A 12,291-nucleotide genomic window follows, 5' to 3' on the forward strand; every position below is an offset into this window, starting at 1 on the left:
GGGCAACATGACTTGCTAAGTTACCCAGGATCACTCAGCAGGTCAATGGCAGAGCGAGGAACAGAATCCAGGTTTTAGGATTACAAAGTCCAGTGCTCTTTCCACGAGGCTATGCTGTTGCCCATGAATTGGTTATACAAGTTAGTAATGTTAGTTGCATAATATAATCTCTCTCTCTCTCTCTCTCTCTCTAGCTCTTTATTTACAGGCAATTTCAATTGCCAATATGGAAGTGGAATTTTGGCAATTGACAACTGAAGAATTTTCAGAAAACTAGAAAAAAAGTTTTTTTTGACTGCCAAACTAAAATAATTTTGTTTCCCAAAAAAACAATGTTTTTCAAGTTTACGGTATATTGACAAAACCCCCACATTTTTAAAGGAAACTGATTTTTTTTGGTGAAAATTTCCATTAGTCAAAAAGACTTTACAGCAGATTTTCAAGCAGCTCTACTCATTCATTTTTCTAATGTTCCTGCTATTAATGAAGACATTATTCTTTAAGTTGGTGATAGCTTATGCAACCAACAGTTCTGAGTGTACATCTAAGCTAACAGGTCTCATCCCAATCTCTACTAGTTAGAAATTGGTTTAAGACCAACGTGCGAGCAGATTATCCTTGCTGTGGGATTCTTACACCTTCCTCTGAATCATCTAGTCTACGCACTGACAGAGAGAGTAGTCCAGGATCCTGGACTGGACAAACTTTGGGTCTGATCCAGGCAATTCCTATATTCCAAAATGGCTGTCCAACAGCTGTAGTGTGATGCAACCCTGGATTTAGGATAAACAAGAACATTCCTTTATGGGAATGCCTTGTAGATTCTGCTAGAATTTAATCATCTTTCTACTATAGATTTTTAACTATCTTGTAGGATTGAAGGGAGAATGATCCCTTCTATAAAATGGCTTAAACTATCAAAATTCCTGACTGGCATTGATTAGCACAGTGATGAGCCACATGCTTTGTTTCTCTGGTGCATCCACTTGTTGCATCCTGTTAATAATGAATCTGCATGTTTTAGAATATTGTTAAATACCCATCCACTACTCTTGGTTTCAAGTGTGTTACATTTTACAAGATTTTTTCCAGAAAGGCTGCTCAAGAGAGGATTATCTTTGAACAAATCCAGCTGTAGTTACACACAGGTACCACTCTCGGTTAAAGTCAACATGAATTATATGCATGCAAGAGAGGATAGAATTCAGACCCTTATTTTTAACAACCAAAAAAGTGAAAGCTGCGTATTGGCCAGTTGTGCTCCAGTTGCAAGCAATGGGCATTATGCCATTGACTTCAAGGGTACCGATGGGTTTTAAGTGAGAAGTATTATCTTGTCTCTATTACACACAACCTAGTCATTTAATATTTAAAAAAAAAAAACTAAAAGAACCCATACATGTAACAGGCCCAATTCTGCTCCGTCTCACTACAATGAGAACAGAGTTTTCCTAAAATACATAAAAAATAGAATCAGTAAATGGAAATTGCTGTTTATCATTAGTTAAATATAAAATGCTAGACAGAACACCCCATGGATTTACTTTTGTATTAACATTGTATTGTTTACTGTAGTGACCAGGATCCAAATCCCTTTGACTTCCATCAGAAGTTTTACCTAAGAAAGACTGAGTAAAGATGAATATAGACACTAAGAATTTGGTCTATGAGTATAGTCCATTTGTAGCTCTAATTGATATCTTTAATCTTTCTAACTACAAATAAATATCAGGAAAGAACCCAGCAGACACAAGAATCATACATACATGCATTCACACATGAGGACTATCAATCCAGCTCCTCGCTCTCACACACAATGCTTAATTGCTTGTATACACTTTAGAAAGAGGTTTTCACACACACATTAGGATTAGATGCAACTTCTCATAGAGATTTACGTATGTTTATTCTTTAACATACATTATGCCACACACCCTTCTAATTTTTAACTAGGAAAGGATCTGTGATTTCTTTTAAAAAAAAACTTTAAGTCAAAGCTCCATCTGCTATGGATGCCTGCTAGACTAGACAACATTGTAAGGAACATTCCTGTACTCAGCAAGACATTTCTAATTCTGTGGTTGGATTTTCAAAAGAACTCAAGCTCAACCCCCATTATTTTTGTTTACTCATTATGCAAGAGGAAAGATTTTCAAAGGCTGATAAAGAGAAAATGGAGCAAAGCATAAGCATGAGGCTGCTAGTGGAAGGTTAGTGGATTTACTTGCTCTTCCTCGTGTTGGAAAAATGCATAGACCTTTCTTTCCTCTTAAGACAATGAAGGGAAAAGGTCAGGTGAATCCAGAAAATGCAAATTACTTAGATTTACTGAGCGTCTCTCTTTCTTAAATAAAGCTTTTCTGGTAACTCAAACACAAGTTCAATCTTTCAACTCTAGTTTGAGTATGAGATGCAGGCACATAATACATTTATGTACACGGACAGCTGTAAAAAAAATGTCATTATGAACAGATGCTCCTATCAGACTTCATGGTAGAAAGATGACAGGTTTATTTTTTTTTCTTCCTCCTGTTAAAGCTGTTTTCACACATAAAATGAAATGGAAAAAGAGAATATCACTCTGAGTTCTTGCTTAGAGGAAGTAGGGATTGAAGACTGGCCTATGTATGTTCCATTGTAGGGATTTATTCCATTTGAATAATAATGTCACTTTCCTCCCTGGAACTCTATTTCTGTCATCTTGTTTTTTATAAACATTGGAGGGAAAAGAAACTTTAGATGTCATTGTCTGTTGATAAACCTGATTTGTGCAGGAGAAAGTGGGAAAGGATATATGTAATGAATGGATGAGCCCATTTTTAGCTAAAATCAGGGGTTCTTCCACAGCTTTCAAGCAAAGCAAGGGTGATTGTGACATGCTCAGCAAAATTAGAGAGGCTACAAAAACAGAAAACCCAATAACAATGGGGGATTTCAACTATCCCCTTATTGGCTGGGAAAAAGTCACCTCGGGACCAGATGCAGAGAGAAAATTTCTAGACACCATTAACAACTGCTTCTTGAGGCAACTTGTCCCAGAACCCACAAGGGGAAAGGCAAATCTTGATATAGTGCTGAGTGGTGCATAGGATCTGGTCCAAGAGGTGAATATAACTGAAACGCTTGGTAATGGCAACCATGATGTAATTAAATTTAACATCCTTGGGGAAGGGGGAGGGGAAATACCAAAGAAACCCACCACAATATCATTTAACATTAGACAGGCCAACAAAAAATTTGAGGGGCACAAAAGACACAAAAATTAAGAGCAATTTTTTAAAGTGCATCAGAAGCAAAAAGCCTGCCAAACAGTCTGCAGGCGGGGCGGCACTGGACAATCAAGGTGCTAAAGGAGCACTAAAGGAAGACAAGGCCATTGCGGAGCAACTAAATTAATTCTTTGCATTGGTCTTCACTGAAGAGGATGTGTGGGGAGAGTCCCACACCTGAGCAATTCATTTTAGGTGACAAATCTGAGGAATTGACCCAGACTGAGGTGTCAATAGAGGAGGTTTTGGAACACATTGATACAACAGACAATAAGAAGTCACCAGGACCAGATGGTATTCAACCAAGTTCTAAAGGGACTCAAATGTGAGACTGCAGAACTACTGACTGTGGTATGTAACCTATCCCTTAAATCAGCTGCTATACCAGCTGAGTGGTAGATAGCTAATATGATGCAATTTTTTTAAAGGCTCCATAAGTGATCCTGGCAATTAAAGGCTGGTAAGCCTGGGGTCAGTACCAGGCAAATTAGTTTAAACTATATTAAAGAACAGAATTGCCTGACACATAGATGAGCACAACATAATTGGGAAACAGTCAACATGGCTTTTGAAAAGGAAAATCATACCTCAATCTATTAGAATTCTTTGAGGGAATCAAACAGGTGGATAAGGATAGTCCAGTGTATATAGTACACTTGGACTTTCAGAAAACCTTGAACAAGGTCCCTGGCAATTAAAGGCTGGTAAGCCTGGGGTCAGTACCAGGCAAATTAGTTCAAACTATATTAAAGAACAGAATTGCCTGACACATAGATGAGCACAACATAATTGGGAAACAGTCAACATGGCTTTTGAAAAGGAAAATCATACCTCAATCTATTAGAATTCTTTGAGGGAATCAAACAGGTGGATAAGGATAGTCCAGTGTATATAGTACACTTGGACTTTCAGAAAACCTTGAACAAGGTCCCTATCAAAGGCTCTTAAGCAAAGTACAGAGTCATGGGACAAGAAAGTAGGGCCTCTCATGGATAAGTAACTGGTTGAAAGACAGGAAACAGGGTAGAAATAAATGGTCAGTTTTCACAGTGGACAGAGGTAAGTAGCAGAGTCCCTCAAGGATCTGTACTGGGATCAGTGCTGTTAAACATATTTATAAATGATCTGGAAAAAAGGGGTAAACAGTGAGGTGGCAAAATTTGCAGATGATACAAAATTATTCAGGAAAATTAAGTCCAAAGCTGACAGCAAAGATTTACAAAAGGATCTCTATAACTAGAATGCTGGGCAAAAAAGTGGCAGATGAAATCAATATTGGTAAGTGTAAAGAAAAGCATATTGGAAAACATAATCCCAACTCTACGTACAAAATGATGAGGTCTAAATTAGCTGTTACTAATCAAGAAAGATCTTGGAGTCACTGCGGACAAATTCTCTGTATACATCAGCTCATTATGCAGAAGGAGCCAAAAAAGCTAACAAAATGTTAGGAACTATTAGAAAAGGGAAAGATAATAAGAAAATATCATAATGCCACTATATAAATCCATGGTATGCCCATACCTTGAATACTGTGTGCAATTCTGGTCATCCCATCTGAAAGATATCTTAGAATTGAAAAAAAGGGCAACAAATGATTAAGGGTATGAGAAGAGATTAAAACGACTGTGGCTGTTCATATTAGAGATGACTAAGGAGGGATACAATAAAGGTCTATAAAATCATGAATACTGTGGGGAAAATAAATAAGGAAGTGTTATTTACACCTTAACATAAATACACAAACCAGGTGTCACCCAATGATATTAACAGTAAATTTAAAACAAACATAAGGAAGTACTTCCTCACACAACACACTGTCAACCTGTGGAATTTATTGCCAAGGGATGTTGTGAAGACCGAAAGTTTAATTCGGTTAAAAAAAGAATTAGATCGAGTTCATACAATCATAAACTTTAAAGCCAGGAGGGACCATCATGCTTATCTAGTCTTGATTTTTGTACATCACAGGCCACAGAACTTCACCAACCCACTCCTGTAATAAGAACCATAACCTCTGTCTCCATTACTAAAGTCCTTAAATCATGATTTAAAGACTTCAAGTTACAGAGGATCCAACATTTACATTAATTTAAACTTGTGACTCATGCCCCATGCTGCAAAACACCTCAGGGTCTCTCCCTGAACCCCAAAATGGTGATCAGTTATACCCTGAGCATGTGGACAAGACCCACCAGTCAGACACCCTGGAAAGAATTCTCCGTAGTAACACAGAGCTCTCCCCATCTAGCATCCCATCACTGGCCACTGGAGATATCTGCTCTTAGCAGTCACAAATCAGCTACATGCAATTGTAGGCAGTTTCATCATACCATCCCCTCCACAAAATTATCAAGCTCAGTCTTGAAGCCAGTTAGGCTTTTTGCCCCTAATGCTCCCCTTGGAAGGCTGTTTAAGAACTTTGGTCCATCAGTGGCTATTAGCCAAGATGGTCAAGCATGCAATCCCATGCTCTGGGTGTCCCTAAACCTCTGACTGTCATATGCTGGGACTAGACAACAAGGAATGGATGGATCACTCGATAAATTGCCCTGTTCTGTTTATTTCCTTTGAAGCATCTGGCACTACTGGAAGACAAGATGCTGGGCTAAATGGGCCGTTGTTCTGACCCAGTATGTCCATTCTTATGTTCTTATGATTAAAGTTATATTGCCAGTGATGTTGGGTGAGCCTCTAAACCTTTAGAGCTGAGACTTCAGTTTGGCTAAGCCTCCAATATTAAAGTCAACTATCTAAAGCTATTAAGTCAGAAAAATTGGACTGGAATGTCATGTAAATAGGTGCTCTCGAATTGCCTGGCTAACAGATACCTGTAACAAATAATACCTGAAAGTAGAGCTGCGTGTTTTTTTTTAAAATCAATCAATTAGTAAAAAGCCAAAAAACAATGTAGTTTCAGATTAAGTTTTTGGCAAATAGTTTCAGGCAATTGGGGGGAAAAAAAGACATTTTCTAATGAAACATTTTGACTTTGTTCCAAAACATTTAGTTTAGAAATTTATGTAGATTTTGTATGTAGATTTTTTTTAAAATAAAATTAGAAACACACCTACAAATAAAACAAAAAAAACTAGAAAAAAATTGTTTCTGGTCAAAATGAAGAGAGTGGCCAAACCAAAATATCCATTAAACTGGAAAATCAATGATTCACTCAGCTCTACTTGGAAGTGCCAAAGTGTATGGAAAAACTTTACAGCTACCTGAACATTTGAGAAACTCAACCTTTTCCCCCTTCCCCGAATCTCCCCCGCCCCTCCAACTTCATTTCTAGAAATGTGCAAAGGTTCATAGTTGGGGGTGGGCAGGGGGAGTAGAAAGCAGGAAAGAATTTTTTTGGAGGGGCGTGAAGGGGTGCAGGTGGTTTCTTTGTCAATTTGCTTATAAATCAATTAACCATCAGACTCAGATTATTCTTTTTAGAGAAACCATTTCACAATATAAACGCCATATATCGTCAGTCAGGACTGACAGCTTTGCTGGGCTTGTGACATATCTTTACATCTCAGCAAATGGCCTTCTCACTTTTTCTATTGCCCCCCCTCCCTTTTTTCCTTCAACATCAGTGATTTAGAGAATGTTATTAGCTTCACTAGGAGTTGGATCAGGGACTTAATAAATAACACCCAAGTATGAATACACGTATATGCCCTGTTCCTAGGCTACCAAATTTTTCCCAACTAGTAATAATTGAGCTCCAACCAAAAGTGTATTGCTGTTTCTACCTGACCCATCCAACAGGTTTTATGTAATTTCACTCTTTTATAGAAGATATTACTTCTCCCAGTTTAGCAAATTTAGCAATTCCAAAGGTTTTATTACACTTGGCAACAAGAAATAACTATACATAATAAAAATCTGAAAACTCCGTACCTTGAAGTGCATCCGGAATATGTAGAAACCTGTAATTGCAGCTCAGTGATTTGATTACATTGTGTTTATTCAATTACTGTAGCTTACTGTTATACTCCCACTCCAGCACATTGATAAGCATCACATAATTATAGCAATGCAAGTCATGCCACTGTTAGTTAATGGTCCTCCAGCATTACAATTACAATTATTTTGCCTTGTTGGGGCTTCTATAATGCACAGAGATGAATGCAAAAATTCCTCTGAGTTGAAACTTGACATACATGCTAATGTCAGCCTAGCAGATATTTTTCTGCTTCAAAATTTAAAACAATAGGTTGAGAACCGGAAGCCCATTCAAGTCAATGGCAAGACCCTCATTAATTTCAGTGGGCTTTGGATCCAGCTCTAAAGTAAGCCCAAGATCTAAACTGGCTTCTAAGAGGAAAGACCCTAATGGAGGACCCCACTCCCTTTTCACTTGGGGGGGGCACTTCAGGAAGCCATCAGGGTCCAAAAAAGCAGGAGAGGCTAGCCAGTGAAACTGGGGGATCCACTGATTCCACACATTCCTATAATAGTCTCCACTGGCAGAGCTCTTCTGGGACCCTGCTGGAGTTTAAAGCTGCCCACTCCTGGCATATGATAGATTGTAGAAAAACAATCTTCAATCCTAAGGCATATGTGGGAGGAGGAAAGGGGGGAGAGGATGTAATTTCTCTCTCTCTGTGCCAGCTTCAATTTGTCTGGCCCTATACATACAGCGAAAGCAGCTCTAAAAACCACCCGTGGCAAGTGACCATGGTAATGAGGTAGAGCTACTCTGTAAAAAGTTATGAGTAGTGTGTATGTCCTGGATGTTGACTGTACAACTGTGTTGGTTTAGTTTGATGGAGTGGTGTGTAAGATAAAGACGCAGAAGTTAAACACCTCTCAGCAAATTTCAGGGTTGAGTGGTACAATGCATAAACCTTCAGCTCTGAGGATTCTGGCTTGACCTGCTGAACTAGTTTTGAGAGGCAAGGTAAAAGTGCAGGAATCGGGAGGAACAAAGGAACTCTCTCTCTGGGTAAGGATGTTGGGGAGCTGTTTAGACTGCCACAGGCACCCCCTACGCTGTGACACAGGCATGTCAGAGTCACCATCACAGGTAGATGTGTGTAGACTGTGGTACTGAAAGTCCTTCCCTGCCCCCAACTGCTTTGTTCCTATTGTTACAATTAAAACAGTGCTTTGGTTTGAGAAGGCTGTTCAGTTGCTGTATTCACTACTGGTCACATATTCCCAAAGGGAAGAAATACAGGTATCAAGCTCAGTCAGACCTGCTGGGTAAGCAAAATGGATACACAGTGTCCTGTAGCCTAGGGACTGGTGTAAGACTAGGAGAACTGTGAAACTCCATCCCAGCAGAGGGAGAGGCACAGGGACTGACATGTGAGGAGTGTACTCAGAGAAAGCACACAGGGGACAGAGGGGCAGTTAGGTCTTTAACCTTGCCAGCCACTTTAAAGGATCAGGTTATAGGCTGATCCAAGCAGAGCTGGAACAATGATACACCCACCAGGAGAGCGACCAAACACAAAAGGGTGGATTTGCTTTGAGTAGGATTATCTTTGACTTTACCCCACTACAGAAGGACAGAAGAGACATCTGCCGGAAGAGCTAAGGCATGATGGCTGGATGGCATCAGCAGGTGCCTGTCCCTTGCAGTCATCCTATCCCATGGTGGGCATCATATGGTCAAGTTTGCAGGCTTCAACTAGTTTTGAAGTTTTGGAATAGCCTTCCAAGGGAAGCAGTGGGGGCAAAAGATCTATCTGGCTTTAAGATTAAACTCGATAAGTTTATGGAGGAGATGGTATGATGGGATAACATGGTTTTGGTAATTAAATATTCATGGTAAATAGGCCCTGTCAAGGTTCCTCCCCCACTCTGAACTCTAGGGTACAGATGTGGGGACCTGCATGAAAAACCTTCTAAGCTTATCTTTACCAGCTTAGGTCAAAACTTCCCCAAGGGACAAAATATTCCACCCTTTGTCCTTGGATTAGCCGCTACCACCACCAAACTAATACTGGTTACTGGGGAAGAGCTGTTTGGACGCGTCTTTCCCCCCAAAATACTTCCCAAAACCTTGCACCCCACTTCCTGGACAAGGTTTGGTAAAAAAGCCTCACCAATTTGCCTAGGTGACTACAGACCCAGACCCTTGGATCTTAAGAACAATGAACAATCCTCCCAACACTTGCACCCCCCCTTTCCTGGGAAATGTTGGATAAAAAGCCTCACCAATTTGCATAGGTGACCACAGACCCAAACCCTTGGATCTGAGAACAATGAAAAAGCATTCAGTTTTCTTACAAGAAGACTTTTAATAAAAATAGAAGTAAATAGAAATAAAGAAATCCCCCCTGTAAAATCAGGATGGTAGATACCTTACAGGATAATTAGATTCAAAATCATAGAGAACCCCTCTAGGCAAAACCTTAAGTTACAAAAAAGATACACAGACAGAAATAGTTATTCTGTTCAGCACAGTTCTTTTCTCAGCCATTTAAAGAAATCATAATCTAACACATACCTAGCTAGATTACTTACTAAAAGTTCTAAGACTCCATTCCTGGTCTATCCCCGACAGACTATAGACAGACACACAGACCCTTTGTTTCTCTCCCTCCTCCCAGCTTTTGAAAGTATCTTGTCTCCTCATTGGTCATTTTGATCAGGTGCCAGCAAGGTTACCTTTAGCTTCTTAACCCTTTACAGGTGAGAGGAGCTTTCCCCTGGCCAGGAGGGATTTCAAAGGGGTTTACCCTTCCCTTTATATTTATGACAGGCCCAATGGCCTGTGATGGGATATTAGATGGGGTGGGATCTGAGTTACCCAGGAAAGAATTTTCTGTAGTATCTGGCTGGTGAATCTTGTCCATATGCTCAGGGTTTAGCTGATTGCCATATTCGGGGAGGAATTTTCCTCCAGGGCAGATTGGAAGAGGCCCTGGAGGTTTTTCGCCTTCCTCTGTAGCATGGGGCACGGGTCACTTGCTGGAGGATTCTCTGCTCCTTGAAGTCTTTAAACCACGATTTGAGGACTTCAGTAGCTCAAACATAGGTGAAAGGTTTTTCACAGGAATGGTGGGTGAAATTCTGTGGCCTGCGTTGTGCAGGAGGTCAGACTAGATGATCATAATGGTCCCTTCTGACCTAAATATCTATGAATCCTCTATGAATCCTCTATGAAAACACAGTGCTTAACAGCATAACAATGTTTTAGGTTTTTTTAGTTAGTTCTTCTGCCTATTCAGTGTCATTTAGGATTATCAGCTTGCCACAACTACCTTGTTACATCCAGATAAGTGGCTGAAAATGCCTCATAAGGTTAATGCATTAATAAGATGCAATTATAAATTATTTGTATAATTTAATTTTGCTTTATTGCTTAATTCTCTTTTTTCAGACACTGAACCTTAAACATCAAACACTTAATGAGCATGCAAACACTATCGTCACTGACTCAGTGTTCTTAATATATCAAGATTTGTTGGAGAATGAACCCTGTAAGGCATATAGAAACTGTTGCTGTAGAATATATTGACTGCACTCTGGGCCTTTTCAAAATGCTGTGATACAAAATATTGCATGGTCACTGAATCCTCATCTGTCATGGACAATATAACTGTTTAACTACCGGTCTATTTGTCAGTAGTAATGGGAATGGGAGGTTACTGTGAACTGTAAGGTCAAGAACAACTCCAGTCTGTTCAGCTTTTAAAAGTTATGAAAGTCTTTCTATAAAGGATTGCCCAAAAACACAGTAGCTACAATCTACTCCAAGCTATGAATGTTTCAAAAGGTTTTGCTAGAAGTCGTAAATTATGGCAATATTAGTCTGTGTATGTGAACCCTGAAATTGTACTATTTCTCGCTAGGGCTGCCGTGTCATTTAGACAATTCTACTGTATACTGGGCCTTTTTAGGGCACCATTCCAGATGGCTGCCTGTTTTTTGTTGATGCTCAGGTAGTGCTGAAGACTTTGTCAATTCTCTGCTACCTGAAAGTAATAAACACAGCAGATAGGGCTTTTAAAAAAAAATAATATTAAAATCTTCTTGTAGACTGGCTGAAGGATGTCAGCAACGCAATGGAGGCATTCTGCACTAAGACATTAAGCTTCATTTTGTCAAAGGGTCAATAGGTATATATTTTTCATTATGCAAGCTTTAATGAATCAATGACATCCCGATTTATTATTTAACTACCATTTTAAAAATGACCCTAGTGACTATTGCTACTGAGTTTGTATATTTATAGTGACTGAGCATCACTGCACAATTCCTCTTCTATTTGTCTGTCATTTTTAAAAGTATATATATACAGGCCTTGATCCTGCAATCGAATCACCACAGGTAGACCCTTGTGCCCACAAGTTCTTTTAACTTCAGTGGGGCTCATGTGGGTGCATGGATCTGCTGATATAGATCTGACTGCAAGATCATATATAAGAGCCACTTCCATCAGTAGTAACTTCCCAAGTCTGTCTGAATGCATTTGTGATTTTTCTCCATTGATTCTGCTGTGGATGGTACCAAAACCCAGCATGTTGTAGATGTGGAATCATGGCTTGATCCTTCAAGGTGCTGAGCAATTCCTAGAAGAGCAGAGTACCTCAACTCCCTTTGACTTCATATGGCCTATACACAACCAAACCTGACATTCTTAATTTGTTGTATAAGTGAACTTACCTGCTGACCTTAAAACACCCCCACACATCTGTTTCTCTGAGCCCAGATGTCCATTCACCACTGTGATGCTTCTCAAGGCTATTCACCACTCTGATGCTTCTCAAGGCATCCTGCTAACACCTGCCCTTAGCGTGAGGAAGCCTTGTCTGTACATGCCATGAATCAGCTCCCTGACTGTCAGCCACGGACAACAAGTGCTTCCCTGTCAGCCCACGCAGGTGCCACTGTCCTTCATACAAGCTAGTAATAGGCACACCCCAACCCCCAAGTGTCCCCCGCCATCCACTGGGAAATCAGAGAATTATCAGAGCAAAGGAACAATATACCAGAGCGTACAAGTTAGACCTTAGAACACGGATCTGCTTAACATGCAGCACTTAGATTTGTTTATAGAGAAAGCTCAGATAAA

The sequence above is a fragment of the Lepidochelys kempii genome, chromosome 5 (genome assembly GCF_965140285.1).
Source record: "Lepidochelys kempii isolate rLepKem1 chromosome 5, rLepKem1.hap1, whole genome shotgun sequence".
NCBI lineage: Eukaryota > Metazoa > Chordata > Testudines > Cheloniidae > Lepidochelys > Lepidochelys kempii.